The sequence below is a fragment of the Ascaphus truei genome, chromosome 3, assembly GCF_040206685.1.
Source record: "Ascaphus truei isolate aAscTru1 chromosome 3, aAscTru1.hap1, whole genome shotgun sequence".
In the NCBI taxonomy this organism is placed as follows: Eukaryota; Metazoa; Chordata; class Amphibia; order Anura; family Ascaphidae; genus Ascaphus; species Ascaphus truei.
This window is the reverse complement of record NC_134485.1, coordinates 155,156,810-155,174,687: the sequence shown is the minus strand read 5'-3', so window position 1 is coordinate 155,174,687 and position 17,878 is coordinate 155,156,810.

The following is a 17,878-nucleotide window of genomic DNA, read 5'->3' as shown; positions in this document are numbered from 1 at the left end:
TCCCGCATGGGGGTCCAAACCAAGATGGCGGCGCTTCCGGTTCCGGGGAGGACATCACTTCCGGAGACGACGGCGGAACCGCTGGGAAAGACGCAGCGACGCTTCGGCGATCGGGGGAAGGTCCCCGATCACCTCAAAGGCCCAGGAGCTGGATGAGCGATCCGAGGACTGAGGAGGGTGAGATATCCTCATTGGACCAGTCTACGGACAGCCGAGAACGGGTCGTAACCCCGTGGGGTCCAATCGCTTGCCCTTATGTCCCATCCCACGCCCTAGATAAAATCCCTGCCCCTGTCACCTGTTCCACGGGATCCCCGCCTAGTCTGGAACTTGTGGACATACCTTTGGGGGGGGAGGAGAGACGGACTGGGGAACGACAGCGCAGTTGCGCTACGGAGGGCATTTATCGGGGAGGGGGAGAATTAGGCAAGGCCGCGGTAGGCCGGTGGTTGCCTCCTGTGAACCCCGAACCAGTTAAAAAAGCCCTGGGATCATCACGGTGGTCCGTATCACGGTCGGCACGGACATCGGGGGTATTCTCTGGAGGGGATGAAAGCGATTCAGGGGATGCACATAGATTTAAGGAACACAGTTGGTGGGCCCCCCTCTTTGAAGGTTATGTGGCATGGATGGATCGTACGCGATTCCTTATCCGAAGGGAGGAGGTAGTCGATTTTTGGTGGGCCGAGGGAGAATTCACCCCTGAACAGCGAGACAGAGAGCTACAGGAACGGTGGTATAAGCTTGAACACAGGGAGATAGAGCCCATGGGTCCCGACACACTGTCCGATCCTGTGGATCCTGACGAACCCCTATCATGGGTGCTACCTGGGAGGGCAGGTAGGGCTGATCTAATTAGGGTCAGTAGGGCGGAACGGGCAATAATGGCTCGATACAAGTCTTCCCACGGGTTGGAGTACCCTTATGTCCCTGAGCCCCTCATGGAGGAGATAGAAGAGAACAGGGACAGGTGGCTTAGGGAAACCATCGAGATGTACCTAGTCAATAAGGGGAGTGAAGTTACTGGAAGGAGGGCAGAGGACAGAATAGATCACCTGATGCGAGTGTGGAGTATAGGGAGTAATATACACAAACACAGGGTGACCTATAGGCCCGAGAGGGGACTGCCTAGGCACTATCATGTCACGGTCCTGGACATGGGTGGTAGAGAGGTTAAGAAACCTGACCCGAGCCACTATTATTAGGGGGTACTAAGGCATTTTGCGGGCTCGTGGCTGCTGGTCGGGGCGGGCTTGGCGGAATGTACTGTAGACATTTTGTTATGGTATTATGAAAATTTGTATGTGAAGTTAACATAATTATGTCATGTGTTACAGTGCTTCCTGGAAGAAGGCGTACAAATTTAGGTCCCTGCGAGGACGATGGGATTCACCAGGGGGAGAATGTAGCGGTCATGTAAAATGGCTACAGTCATCTCTCCTGCTGACAGTAAGGCCTGGTAAGTTGTGGGCATGCCAGCAGTAATTATGGAGGTTTGCCCTCACACCCTGGTGGGGTGCCCTGTGTATGGATGGGAGTGGTCACATGCTCTGACTCCCTGGTTAGTGATGTCAGAGGTGTGTCAGCTTCCAGAGTGTACATAAGGCACAGCACTGTGTCTAAAAGTTAGTTCTGCGTTCTATCTGAGTTCTGGGTAGTTCTGTGTTCTATCTGAGTCAAGTTCTAGCAGATGGTTATGTTATAGTAACTGAAGAGAAGACTGTGTCCAGGGACCTGGCACAGGGCAGAGATCCCTGCGGGAATAGGGAATCCCTATTTAAGGAGAACTACACCTTTCAAAGGGAAGCACTGACTGAATATGAGTGGCTAGAAAATCTACTGCGAGGGGCAGCTAGCCCACTCAGGCAATAAAGATGTTCTCAATCAAAAACCCTCTCGTGTACATGTGTGGAGTGAATGTACAGAGAGGAGCACCACCGAGGAGTTCCTCGCCAGGACCATCCCCAAGTGACCGAAGGGACCCTGATGAGGTGGAGGCGCTGCACTGGAACTAGGTAGGACTCTGCACACTACCTCAGCTGCCTGTCTGGACGGGTTCTCCCCACACACCATCATGCGGGAGACTCAGGAGTCCTGTTGCCAACAGGTGCACCACCAGACACTATCACACTGTAATGGGGACCGGTTAGACCACAGGGGCCAATGTGAGATTGGGTGGGTCAGGCCGGGCCAGAAATACCGTTACACATATATAAATATCAAAACTCTTACTCTCCCTCTGTGTACACATTCGCAATACACACACAAAATGGTGGTACACACTGCATAATAAACACACACAGCACACCTCACATTCAAAATGGAGTTGGAGCAGTTATCATAACCATGAACCCCATCCCACCACACACACATGAACCCCATGTCCCCCACCCACACATCAACATTATGTTACAGTGTAATGTTGCATTAATGAAGGGGAGGAGTCCAATAGTGTCTAACTTATTGTCCAATCCCCTGTCGTGTAAGTGTTAGGCCTCGTTTAGGGTGGTTCCTTTGGAGGCACTGCGTGCGGACATCAGCTACAATGTATTAAATCTGAACTGTGGTTGTCATGGTAGCAGGTGGCCTGTGTTTGAACTATGTAGTTTATGCAGGCTAAAGGTCAATGAAGCAAACCATAGGTTTTTAAAACATGCTGCTGCGTCACTGTGCCCTACTCAGCCAATTGCATCATTCTTCTGAATGAGTTCAACAGTGAAACTTGTATCCCTAACCTTTTGTGTGTTTCCCCTCCCCCTCTCTGCCTCCTCAACACGTGATAAAATCTGCTGATAGTATGAAAACACATTGCACATCACACTGGCACCCTCCCTCAGTAAACCACTCCCTACAACTCTTGTTTTTGGTAGCCTGAATGAGGCTTCATGCTGAATATGTTATGTATTACAAATTGTTATGTTATTGAAAGTGCCACATTCATGCATGATGCAAACACATAACATTATGTAATCCTACTTCTGTGCTGCTGAAATAGTTATTAATTTACACATAATAAAGGCATTCTTCTATACTATTACATGTTCACGTCACATGGCTAAATTTGTGGCACAGTTGGATTGATGTTTTTTTACAGACAGCTGTGCTTTGTTTTATTGAGAAGCAAAACATGAACTGATTGCTGCGTTATCACCCTGTTGTTCTGCATCTGTGTGTGCAAGCATTCTTATTAAACATGGATGTATAATGACATGTTCTCAGTATCATTAGTAATTTACACCATTATGTCAATATTATTATGTACAACCATAAATCTATTATTTCATGTGGCACTTTTTTAACATTAATTCTCATATTGCTTAAGTGTACACTCTTGCATGCATTTTTCATAAGTTAAATATAACTTTTATTGATACTACAACATTATTGTATTTTTTTTACAGGCAGGACCAGTGCAACAGTTCGGCGTAAGTTCTGGGAGGAAATTCGTGTGTCCGTGTCTGCATGTGGAAATCAGGTGCGAACCGTGAAGAATTGTCGCAAAAAATTTGACGACCTACGACGCAATTTGAAAAATGCAATTCAATTTGGACGCAGCCATGCTTCTGGAACTGGAGGTGGACCACCAGCATCACCGATTACATTGACCCCTTTGGAGGAAATGTTACGGGAATTTTTTTTACCAGTTGTAATATCAGGATTAGAGGGAGATAGAGACATAGGAGTTTATTCTCAAATTTTTCCAGCAGGTGATGATTCTGGATATATTTCATGTTTATAATATTGTTTGTTATTATGTGACAGTTGAGAAAATATTTGAATCATGTAGGATTTCTATTAATATATAGGGAATTAAATATCTGCATAATAACGTTTCTCCTTTTTAGTGTTAAAATGCAATAGTGTATACAACTTTATCTAATAATTTCACACGAAATTCTGTACTTGGGGTTACATAGGAAAACGTACGTGCATTATTGTGTCACGTTACACATGAAGTTGGTGACTAAGTGCATACTTCAAAGAAGCCTTTATGTTATCCTAAGAATGTTATTTGTCACGTATATTTTTCTATAACCTTATGAAATATAAATTAGTCATGTACTGAATGTCTTTTTTTTTACATTCATATAGTTACACCTGTGCCTCCGAGAAACCAGGAAGAGGTGCTCACATCAGATTCCTCTTTATCAACGACCATTTTGGAAGTTGAGTGTATGAGGTTACAAATTTTGGGTGTTTCTCTTGCTGAAACTAACATGAACATTAAAGATACATAACAAGCACATGTTGGAGATATGATCATAATTATTATTTGCAACATGACTGTCGTTGCACTCATTGCAATACCAGCACCACATCACATGCTTTGTGATGTCATTTAGCACTAAGAATGCAGCAAACATTATAACTGTTGGTAGTATGTAACTTCAATAAATAGTCACCATCTGTAATAGATATATACGTACATATGACTCACAAAACACAGTTTCATACATTAACGTTACTATTGTATGTTCAACATGACACACAGAAGTAAATATTTTAGTATTAAATAGTAGTATACTTGTAATAGTACATTTGTATGGAACATGTTGTATTTGTAATGTTCCTCTAAATAGGATGTGTGTTTATTTACTGTGTATGGTGTCCCTTGCAGGGTTCCTTGTATGAAGTGAACACACATCCAAATTACATGACACAGTCACATAATCCATTGCATGACTGTTCTTAATTCAATGATGCTGTAGAGCCTGTGCTTTACCTTACATACACCCTTATGTCACAACTAACACATCCAGCAACACAATGTTGGTAATGGATTATCAATATTTCATACATCACACATGTCAACATTGAGTGTAAGAATAATGTGAATATGCTCATTAATAATGCTACATGAACACAAATATAGGGAAATAGTATGCATTTATTTGGTAAGATTTCAGAATTGTTAAAGTAACATACACATGGAGACATGAAAGCCTGTACAGAAGGACAAATGTTAATGGTTGTTTTTGTCCCCCAAAAATAGGCATTGCATCTGAAGAACATCACAGTCCAATTGTAACTCAAGCAGCTACATTACCACCTGCAAATAATACAGTAGAAAGTTTGAAAGCAATGGATGCGTCAGAATCAAGGATTAGCGTACTGCACATTAAACACCATCAGGAATTAATGGGGGTACACCAATGTATGGCAGTAGAAATGCACAACATAAAAGAGCTAATATGTAAAATCCCTGAAAAATTACATGTAATGAATCAGACATTACGGACACTTGTGACCACTCTACAGCAAGGGAAGAATCTTGTTCCACAGTCTGTACGAAATGAGGGACTCGTCAGCGACAACAATCAAGGTATGTTCCATGGAGGGATTTTGTCGCCACAAACAGACGTATTAAATGTATCTAGTGATGAAATATCCCAAGTCAGAAGCTTTGTTCTGGAATCACCAACAACAGCTGACCAAATGCAGACTTCCAGTACAGATGATAATCGTAGACACACACCTAAAAGGACAACAAAACGGAAAAGATCAAATACAGAAATACGACATTCACTTGGCTGCAACACTTTGTCCTATCCTGCTAAACAATTTAACCAGCAACAAGGTAAACATGTGTATAACCAGCCTCAAACTGGTACTGTGTCTAGCCAGGCCCAAACTGCATCTCTATTTTTACAGCCACAAGCTACACCTATTGTTAGCCAGGCCCAAACTGCATCTCTATTTTTACAGCCACAAGATACACCTATTGTTAGCCAGGCCCAAACTGCATCTCAATATTTACAGCCACAAGCTACACCTATTGTTAGCCAGGCCCAAACTGCATCTCAATATTTACAGCCACAAGCTACACCTATTGTTAGCCAGGCCCAAACTGTATCTCAATATTTACAGCCACAAGCTACACCTATTGTTAGCCAGGCCCAAACTGCATCTCAATATTTACAGCCACAAGCTACACCTATTGTTAGCCAGGCCCAAACTGCATCTCTATTTTTACAGCCACAAGCTACACCTGTTATTACACAGGTCCAAAGAACTCCTGTTATTACACAGGCCCAAATTACTCCTGTTCTTACACAGGGACAAACTGCACCTGTGTTTAGCATGGGCCAAACAGAACCATTTTTTAATGTTGCACAAACTGCACCTGTCTGTACTGTCGGCCAAAGTTCACATGTATCTACGTTAGAAAATATACAACATGTGTACAAGGATACACCATTTCTTCCAGTGTCTACACAGGCACAAAGTGGATTTTTGTACAACCATCCCCAACATGTTACAGTGTCTACCCAGGGACAAAGTGGATTTTACTACAACCATCCTGAACATCTTACAGTGTCTACCCAGAGACAAAGCCCATGTGTATTTACACATCATGAACTTGTTGCCGTGTCCAACCAGGGACAAACAGCAGGTGTGTCTACAGATCAGCAACTTCTTACCGTGTCCAACCAGGGACAAACAGCAGGTGTGTCTACCCATCCTCAACTTATTACTGTGTCCAACCAGGGACAAACAGCAGGTGTGTCTACAGATCAGCAACTTCTTACCGTGTCCAACCAGGGACAAACAGCAGGTGTGTCTACAGATCAGCAACTTCTTACCGTGTCCAACCAGGGACAAACAGCAGGCGTGTCTACAGATCAGCAACTTCTTACCGTGTCCAACCAGGGACAAACAGCAGGTGTGTCTACAGATCAGCAACTTCTTACCGTGTCCAACCAGGGACAAACAGCAGGTGTGTCTACAGATCAGCAACTTCTTACCGTGTCCAACCAGGGACAAACAGCAGGTGTGTCTACCCATCCTCAACTTATTACTGTGTCCAACCAGGGACAAACAGCAGGTGTGTCTACAGATCAGCAACTTCTTACCGTGTCCAACCAGGGACAAACAGCAGGTATGTCTACCCATCCTCAACTTATTACTGTGTCCAACCAGGGACAAACAGCAGGTGTGTCTACAGATCAGCAACTTCTTACCGTGTCCAACCAGGGACAAACAGCAGGTGTGTCTCCCCATCCTCAACTTCTTACTGTGTCCAACCAGGGCCAGAGTGCTGCAGCAATTGTTCAGACACAAACTGCAGCAGTGATTATTCCAAAGAAAAGAGGGAAAAAAAGTGTTACTGCAGAAAAAAATGTGTGTGCACACTCAAAAAGGCCACTTACCCGTTCCCAAACTAAATAGAAATAAAATGAAGTTAATTAGCAAACGCTTACTGTGTGTTTATTTCTACATTCAAATGTAAGGAGAAATGAATGGCACGTACAATTTGACATGGGTGATTGTAAAAATAATGTTTTAGTTATTGTTACACATGTCATAGCATTATGACAAACAAGTAACATTTTTGCACGTGTCAATCTATCAAGTGTATTCACAAGCAACATAAACAGTAATGAGCACATATACTAGTATAGTGATGCTCAGCTTACAGTGTTAATACATTACTGACATACATTGTATGTAAAAAACATATACCAAAGTACACATGGTTTCAAACTACATATATGTTCATTTAAAGTAAATGATTATCATATTTGACGCTGCAATTACAAACTGTACTACATTCATTACTATGACACTTAATATTCAATATGCATATAATGGAGGAATACATTATTCACATAATGTACTAAATATAGCTTCATATGCACATACTTTTAGACAAATGTTTACATTTACAGACACTTCTAATCAGTGTGTGAGTATATGATATATATAAATAAATTTGGCCTTGTAATATTTCATAGTAATAGGAATATATATGTATATATATATATATATATATATATATATATATATATATATATATCTCTATATATATATATAATGATGATGATGTATACATTGTTATTTAGAGATATATATATATATATATGCAAATTATATATATCTATTGTATATATATATATATATATATATATATATATATATATATATATGTATATATGTATGTATGTATATATATATATATATATATACATATACATATACACACACACAATGTGTGTACAGATAAGTACATTACATACTAAATAATGTGAAATATATGTATATATAGTTCACAGTATTTTTGAATAAATGCAATCACAAACGTGTGTGTACTCGAATATATTTGTCTATGTAGACATTCAGTATCTGTAAGTGCAACATGTAAGCCTCAATTATGTACGATTATTTGGAAGGTTTCATAAAAATAATGGTTGTTCCTTCACACGCTCATTAAAAGCTTATATAAATAATAACAATATTTCACAACACATTTATTGTGAGAACATACAAAAAGAAATCACAATTATTTTCATAAACATGATTTGTTTAAATACTTTAGTATGGTCGTTTTTGAAACACCTGCTTGTGGGAGTTTTCAAGCCACAAAAACTGGCCCTTGTTTAATAACCTTCAAATTTACGTAACATTGATAAAAAGTATCAACTTCAGAATTTGCTAGCGAACATTATAATGTCTCATTCGTTTCTGTTATGTACTAAGGACAAGACATGGCTTCAACTGTTAGACATGAAATGAAATTTTTCATATTTCAGGCTATAGAATTTCAGAAAGATAAAAAATCTAATTTGCGTGAAATTTATGATTTCATACAAGCCAATTTTTATGCAGATGAAGACATTACAAAGCCAACTAATTGGAAAGGATCAGTACGCAGCAATTTAAGTAATAAGGAATACTTTGAAATAGACATTCCACGTCCTGGTGAAGTGGCCACTTGTTGGAAAGTTAAAGATTCTAAGAAGATTACTTTACAACATGGAACATATCTCCTGATAACCAGTTTTTTTTTACCAAATCCAAATTTCAATCAACTCCCACAGGCTGCTGTCGTGTACCCAAAGGAACTGCAGGGCATACCAAATTCTCCAATGGTATGTGAGGGGAACTTCACTCCTATGCTGCCTACTGTACATGCTAGAAACATGTTTGGTTTGGAATCAACTGAACCTGTGTACCTGCCTCAGTCCGTGTTGTGGGAAATGAATGCTGAGATAGCATGTGAACGCGCCACACACATGTATGTGACTGACTTAGTGGAAATGGGAATCAGGGTTCTTAGTGGAAATGGGAATCAATTTCTAGATAGCAGCAGCAACGGCGAGGAACACATGGATGCCAGCAGCTGCATGTTCCAGCAATGTCGTTTCTAAATATAAAGATAAAGGTAAATGAAAATTTATTACACATTAGCCTATAACTAAATTCATATTACTTTTCAATAACACCATCATGTACACCATTTTATGAAACGACGATAAAGACAACCATGTAGTGTTTAAACACACTTTCAGTATAATGTATCCATATACTTATGGATGTATTGTAGTAATACAGTTGCATTACATGTACACACAAGCAACGTTCAGTTACAGATGATTGCTTGTAAATTTGGCAACAGTACACATATATGTAGCGGTCATGTAAAATGGCTACAGTCATCTCTCCTGCTGACAGTAAGGCCTGGTAAGTTGTGGGCATGCCAGCAGTAATTATGGAGGTTTGCCCTCACACCCTGGTGGGGTGCCCTGTGTATGGATGGGAGTGGTCACATGCTCTGACTCCATGGTTAGTGATGTCAGAGGTGTGTCAGTTTCCAGAGTGTACATAAGGCACAGCACTGTGTCTAAAAGTTAGTTCTGAGTTCTGCGTAGTTCTGAGAAGAGTAGAGTTATGTTATAGTAGCTGAGTAAGAAGACTGTGTCCAGGGACCTGGCACAGGGTAAAGACATCCCGGCTGGGATAGGGAATCCCTATTAAAGGAGAATTACACCTTTCAAAGGGAAGCACTGAATGATTATGAGTGGCTAGAGAAACTACTGCGAGGGGCAGCTAGCCCACCTCAACCGTGACGTCACACGCTCTGTTTCTATCGCGTGATTTGGTGAGACCTCTCTCCCATTGGATGCCCTATCGGCCAATCGCGCAAGGCCTGAGTGAATAATTAAATTGTTAGAATAGCATTGGAGCCACAGACTCTTGCTCCCGCCTCCCCTGGTGACGTCACACGCTCTATGGATATCGCGTGTTTGTATAGTATAGCTTGCTTGTAGAATAGTGAATAAACTAATAGCGTATATAATAGGGAAATCTGGGCAAAGCTAAGGAGTAAGGCACAATGGAGATACTCAGAGTAAAACAAAACACAGAATAAGTGACATTAAAAACATATAATGAACAGGTAAACACAATACAAATTAAACAAATATAGTAAAGCGCAACGTTTAAAAACAAAGCAAATGAGATGGAAGATATATGTATTGGACATGAGGAAATATTAGCTTGTGAACAATACATACCAATTATAGAAGTATTTCACGTAGAATATCTTGTATATTCCTACTGATACAGTATCATTCAACTGCTCATTTGGATCAACCCTCTAATGATCCTAATCATTTGACTGTTCATATGAACTGGAACCAGTTATGCTATTGATCTATTATTGTAGTCAAGAAGGAAACACTGTGATATAATTCAGAGTATATATATGACAATATCTTTGGCATGTACAAGAAGCAAATTCATGAGATTGAACATATTATTATACATATAAGTGTAAAGAGCCATGACCTATTATATTGTTACAAACATTCTCTCAGATATATCTCTCAGATATATTTTGCCAATATTCTATATACCATACCAACATATGAATAACGTAGACATATATAAATAACCTGTATATCAAATGCTCGTGCATATTACATAACAACTCAAGATTTTAATCCAAAAAATGTTTGAGTTCCCAGTCTAGATTCATGCCCCTGGGTGCCAGCGTCCCAAGGGCATAAATCCAGAACATTTCTCTCTTATTGAGGAGAGATTCTCTGTCTCCTCCACGTACATGAGGTCTTATGTGTTCAAGCGCGCTAAAAGAGAAATTCTGTAGGGAACCTGATTGGCATTTTGCAAAGTGACGTGCAACAGTGTATCTCACATCCATGTTTCTGATAGCTCTAACATGTTCAACAATCCTCTCTTTTAGTGGGCGTATTGTCCTGCCTACATATGCACTACCACATGTACATCTAAGGAGATATATCACAAATTTTGTATTGCCTGTCATCATGGAATTGAGAGTATGAGTTCTCTTTGTGTTCACATTTCGTATGTGTTTGATGGGGGAAGCATGTCGGCACATTCTACAATCTCCACATCTGAAAAAGCCTTTGGTTTTTAATTTATAGTTCTTTTTTATGGGATCAAACAAACTAGGCGACACTTTATTGGCTATTGTTTTCGCCTTCTTAAATACCATCTTGGGCTGGTCTTGTATGTATGTCTCTAGATCTTTGTCTAGTTTTAGTATGTCCCAATGCTTTTTCAGAATAGCTCTGATCTGGTTCGCCTGTCTAGAGTATGTGGTAATAAACAACGGTGATCTATCTATAGATCTTAATTGATTTAGTTTATTTGGTTTTTGTGTTAGAAGTGTCGATCTGTCCATTTTTAGTGCATGATCTAAGGCACTATTGATGTCTACATCCCTATACCCCCTACATCTGAACCTTTCTGATAGTTCTTGCGCTTGGCTCAGAAATGACTCATCTGTCGAACATAGTCTCCGAAGTCTCAGATATTGCCCTTTCGGAATCCCTCTGATCAGGGGTCTTGGATGTGCACTGTTGGCCATGAGCAGGGAGTTTCTGGAGTTTTCTTTCCTAAACATCTTAGTTTGAATTCTAAGATCTGAATCTATATATAAATGTAGGTCAAGATAGTCAATCTCGCTTTCATGTATATTTGAGGTGAATTTAAGATTAAAGACATTGTCGTTCAGATATACAAGGAATTTGTGAAAAGTAGAAGTGTTGCCAGACCAAATAATTAATAAGTCGTCTATATGTTCAGATCTTAGAATTCAAACTAAGATGTTTAGGAAAGAAAACTCCAGAAACTCCCTGCTCATGGCCAACAGTGCACATCCAAGACCCCTGATCAGAGGGATTCCGAAAGGGCAATATCTGAGACTTCGGAGACTATGTTCGACAGATGAGTCATTTCTGAGCCAAGCGCAAGAACTATCAGAAAGGTTCAGATGTAGGGGGTATAGGGATGTAGACATCAATAGTGCCTTAGATCATGCACTAAAAATGGACAGATCGACACTTCTAACACAAAAACCAAATAAACTAAATCAATTAAGATCTATAGATAGATCACCGTTGTTTATTACCACATACTCTAGACAGGCGAACCAGATCAGAGCTATTCTGAAAAAGCATTTGGACATACTAAAACTAGACAAAGATCTAGAGACATACATACAAGACCAGCCAAAGATGGTATTTAAGAAGGCGAAAACAATAGCCAATAAAGTGTCGCCTAGTTTGTTTGATCCCATAAAAAAGAACTATAAATTAAAAACCAAAGGCTTTTTCAGATGTGGAGATTGTAGAATGTGCCGACATGCTTCCCCCATCAAACACATACGAAATGTGAACACAAAGAGAACTCATACTCTCAATTCCATGATGACATGCAATACAAAATTTGTGATATATCTCCTTAGATGTACATGTGGTAGTGCATATGTAGGCAGGACAATACGCCCACTAAAAGAGAGGATTGTTGAACATGTTAGAGCTATCAGAAACATGGATGTGAGATACCCTGTTGCACGTCACTTTGCAAAATGCCAATCAGGTTCCCTACAGAATTTCTCTTTTAGCGCGCTTGAACACATAAGACCTCATGTACGTGGAGGAGACAGAGAATCTCTCCTCAATAAGAGAGAAATGTTCTGGATTTATGCCCTTGGGACGCTGGCACCCAGGGGCATGAATCTAGACTGGGAACTCAAACATTTTTTGGATTAAAATCTTGAGTTGTTATGTAATATGCACGAGCATTTGATATACAGGTTATTTATATATGTCTACGTTATTCATATGTTGGTATGGTATATAGAACATTGGCAAAATATATCAGAGAGATATATCTGAGAGAATGTTTGTAACAATATAATAGGTCATGGCTCTTTACACTTATATGTATAATAATATGTTCAATCTCATGAATTTGCTTCTTGTACATGCCAAAGATATTGTCATATATATACTCTGAATTATATCACAGTGTTTACCTCTTGACTACAATAATGCCAAAGATATTGTCATATATATACTCTGAAATATATCACAGTGTTTCCTTCTTGACTACAATAATAGATCAATAGCATAACTGGTTCCAGTTCATATGAACAGTCAAATGATTAGTATCATTAGAGGGTTGATCCAAATGAGCAGTTGAATGATACTGTATCAGTAGGAATATACAAGATATTCTACGTGAAATACTTCTATAATTGGTATGTATTGTTCACAAGCTAATATTTCCTCATGTCCAATACATATATCTTCCATCTCATTTGCTTTGTTTTTAAACGTTGCGCTTTACTATATTTGTTTAATTTGTATTGTGTTTACCTGTTCATTATATGTTTTTAATGTCACTTATTCTGTGTTTTGTTTTACTCTGAGTATCTCCATTGTGCCTTACTCCTTAGCTTTGCCCAGATTTCCCTATTATATATGCTATTAGTTTATTCACTATTCTACAAGCAAGCTATACTATACAAACACGCGATATCCATAGAGCGTGTGACGTCACCAGGGGAGGCGGGAGCAAGAGTCTGTGGCTCCAATGCTATTCTAACAATTTAATTATTCACTCAGGCCTTGCGCGATTGGCCGATAGGGCATCCAATGGGAGAGAGGTCTCACCAAATCACGCGATAGAAACAGAGCGTGTGACGTCACGGTTGGGGGCGGGAGTTATACTACATAATGGAGAACTCAGCAGACGCGCAGTTACTCTTTGAAAAGGGACAACAGTCCTGAAACGCGTCAGAGTGTTTGTATTATACTTTTGATGACCACCTAATAAAGCAGTTTTTATTGGAATTGGTGTGCAGCCCCCATTATCTACTACAGCAGTGCACCGCCGACGGACCCCACGGGACCACCCCCTACTTACCTGAGATGCAGGCGTGATGCACGCACTACTCTGAGTCTGAGCAGCTGTTCCATTGAGGCTCCATCAAGCATTTATGGGTATGTACTTTGGTTTTCTGGGGATTTAGCCAGTGCCTTTATGGTATATATAGAGTTCTGTGTTTGTCCTCCAGTTATACCTGTACACCTATTATTGTATTATACTACATAGAGCCTCATACAGCTTAATACATGCTCCCATGACCAGATATATGCCTATTGAGACTTCAATCAAGTCATTTCCACACACAGCTGAGCCCTGAGGATTGGGATAATTTCTCTTACATACAACTAGCCCACCTCAAGCTATAAAGATGCTCTTAATTACAAACCCTCTCGTGTACATGTGTGGAGTGATTGTACAGAGAGGAGCACCACAGAGGAGTTCCTCGCCAGGACCATCCCCAAGTGACCGAAGGGACCCTGATGAGGTGGAGGCGCTGCACTGGAACTAGGTAGGACTCAGCACACTACCTCAGCTGCCTGTCTGGATGGGTTCTCCCCACACACCATCATGCGGGAGACTCAGGAGTCCTGTTGCCAACAGGTGCACCACCAGACACTATCACACTGTAATGGGGACCGGTTAGACCACAGGGGCCAATGTGAGATTGGGTGGGTCAGGCCGGTGCACAAAAACCGTTACATTTGGAGGCGAGCTGCTGAGATCAGATCTGTCAACAGGACAGGCTCTAGCTAGGCACACTGGGAAACAGGGAGAGGGTCTGCTGCCACTCTGTGCTCCGTTGGGACGGACCTAGGGGTGGTCAGGGGCTGACAGGGTATTGTCAGTTCGCAGGGACGACCTAGGGGCCTGAAAGGAGTGAGGGGTTTGGAGCCGGGCTATAGCTGACCGAGTCACTTTGAGGTAGTGCTAGTTGGTAGGACGCCAGAAGGGATAGCCTGTTAACGTGGTCAGGAATCCTGGAGGGGGTCTGCGCTAGGCTGACCAAGAGAGGTAGACGCCCCAAGTACTGCATGGCAGAGCCCGAGTACTCTAGCCCATTCCAGACACTTACCATAGGGAGCACAGACTGGGAGGAAGGAGTTACAGCAGACACTGAGAGAGTGAGCCTAGCCTGAGGTAGTGCAACATGAGTCCAGCCTAGATCAGGTACACATGTGGTGGTGCATCTGAGCAATCTTTATTGTACTGGTGTGGTGGCTGCCCCGCAGAGCGGAGCCCCATGTACGATAATTGGTACGAGAGCGTGACAACCCAAGGAATGGAGGATCCGCATGGTGCGGAGAGCCCAACATGGTGACCAGAGGCTGATGGGGAAGGCACCCGTGGCGTGCGCCCCACTGAAGAGCAAACTGTCACTGAGCTGTCTTTAACTAATCTGCTCTGGAGTGGAGCGAAGGCTGTGGCTGCCCCGTTTTTGTCTTGTCTGGGACACCGAGGGGCCACCCTTGAAGAGTGTGAGGACATTGTGATAACTGGGGGGGAACCCAGCGAGGAAAGCAAACAAACTGACATTTCGGGCTTAAAAGCCACCCAAAATGGCGGTTCCCGCTTGCTAGGGAGACCGCGTGGGCCAGTCGCAGAGAAAATGGCTGATCCAGGACTTGCAAAAAGCTGGCCGGGAATGGCGCGAACAGCAGAGCCCCGCCCTGATGGGGGGTATGGCGCAAAAGCTATGGCTGCGCCTTCATGGACAGTGACTCACTCGGCCCCTGTGCTGAGTCAACCGCTTAGTCTATGGGACCCTCCCTTGATTTCCACCAGGGGGAGTGACTTTCAATTATGGCCTGTGGGAATGCACCCACTGGGCCCAGGGACTGATACCCAGACGGCGCCACTACAAGAAGTAGTTCCGGCCGCGGAGGTAACGTGCAAAAAGGAGGGATATTTTGCACGAAAAGCAGCTGCCAGGAGAAGGCGGGAACTAGCCGCGGGCCAAGAATCCCACTCTGATGAGGAAATTGGCGCGAAAACGCAGACCGCGCCCACCAGGACTGAGAAAGGTGCGGCCTTAATTAAGCTGCATGCTATTCCCCTGTGGGACCCGCCCATAATTGCAACCCCTGGTGGCGGGTTCCAGCTATGCCAGCGGAAGGAGGAGCCGAAGCAGGAAGTGGCTGGCCCAGAAGCTTCTACCGGTCAGTTGCGAGGAACCACTGACCTGGAGAGACCCATACTGAAAGTGGTCCCTACTAAAAGAATGGCCTGCTCCTCCACTGTGGGCACTATGGTCTCCACCCAGCCCTACTCGGTACCCGGCGGGGTACTGGTAGTCAGGGTGGCCAACACCGAGACGGTGGTCGGGCTCTGCCTTCAATGCGGGCTGCCCGGAGGCATTGTTAACACAGCGGCACGCTGCCCACAATGCGGGACATTATACTTGTGGCCAATGCCGACGTTCATTCCGATCCAATCTGCTGACCCCCCGGGGGATATGGCTAGGCGCTCCGCCGAGTCCCCTGGTGCACTGTGGATCAGTCGTGCAAGTCCCGGAGAAAGGGGACTGGAGTCGATTAAATCGGCTGGGTCAGCAGCAACCGAGACGGTCGGGTCACCCCCCGACCGCACTGGAAAAAGACTATCACCCCGATCGGTGACCCCTAAGTCGGGGAAGGGAGACTACTCGGATGAGGATCTCCGCGAGCTCGCGGAGGTGAAATCGAGGCCCAGGACAGAACCGGGGAGGACGACACCCCGTAGCGTGAGTAGCAGCCTGGAAAGCAGGGCGTCCCCCGCAGATCGGCGAGCCGAGAGACGGAGTCCCTCCACCACAGGATATGGTGGCGAAGGGCGAGAGACGCCTACACCCCTGCGGAATGGTAAGAGAAAGCCACTTACTTACCTTGCTCCGGTAGACGGTGTAGCGGAAACAAGGCCGTGCCAGGCCCAAGAAGCACGTGCGGAGAAGATACCACTTCCGGTGGAGACGACGGCGGAGCTTCCGGATGTCGTCATTGAGGAAGAGATCCCGCATGGGGGTCCCACCGAAGATGGCGGCGCTTCCGGTTCCGGTGAGGACATCATTTCCGGTGGCGACGGCGGAACAGACGGGAAGGATGCAGCAACGCTTCGGCGATCGGGTGAAGGTCCCCGATCACCTCAAGGGCCCAAGAGCTGGATGGGCGAACCGCAGACGGATGAGGGTGAGCTATCCTCCTTGGATCAGTCCATGGACAGCCGGGAACGGGTCATAGCCCCGTGGCGTATCCCCTCTTGCCCTTACACCCAACCCCACGCCCTAGGTAAAACCCCTGCCCCCATCACCTGTTCCACGGGGTCCCCGCCTAGCCTGGAACTTGTGGACATACCTTTGGGGGGGGAGGAGAGAATGACTGGGGAAAGACAGCGCAGTTGCGCTACGGAAGGCAATTCTCGGGGAGGGGGAGAATTAGGTAAGGCCGCGGTAGGCCGGTGGTTGCCTCCTGCGACCAATAAAACAGAGGACAAGGCCCTGGGATCATCACGGTGGTCCGTACCACGGTCAGCACGGACATCGGGGGTATTCTCATGGGGGGATGCGGAAGAGAGTGACTCAGGGGATTCACACAGGTTCAAAGAACACCGTTGGTGGGCCCCACTCTTTGAAGGTTATGCGGCCTGGATGGATCGTACGCGATTCCTTATCCGAAGGGAGGATGTAGTTGATTTTTGGTGGGCCAAGGGAGAATTCACCCCTGAACAGCGAGATAGGGAGCTGCAGTAACGGTGGTATAAGATTGAGCACAGGGAGATAGAGCCCATGGGTCCCGAGACACTGTCCGATCCTGTGGATCCTGACAAACCCCTATCATGGGTGCTACCTGGGAGGGCAGGTAGGGCTGACCTGACTAGGATCAGTAGAGCGGAACGGGCAATAATGGCTCAATATAAGTCTTCCCACGGGTTGGAGTACCCTTATGTCCCTGAACCCCTCATGGAG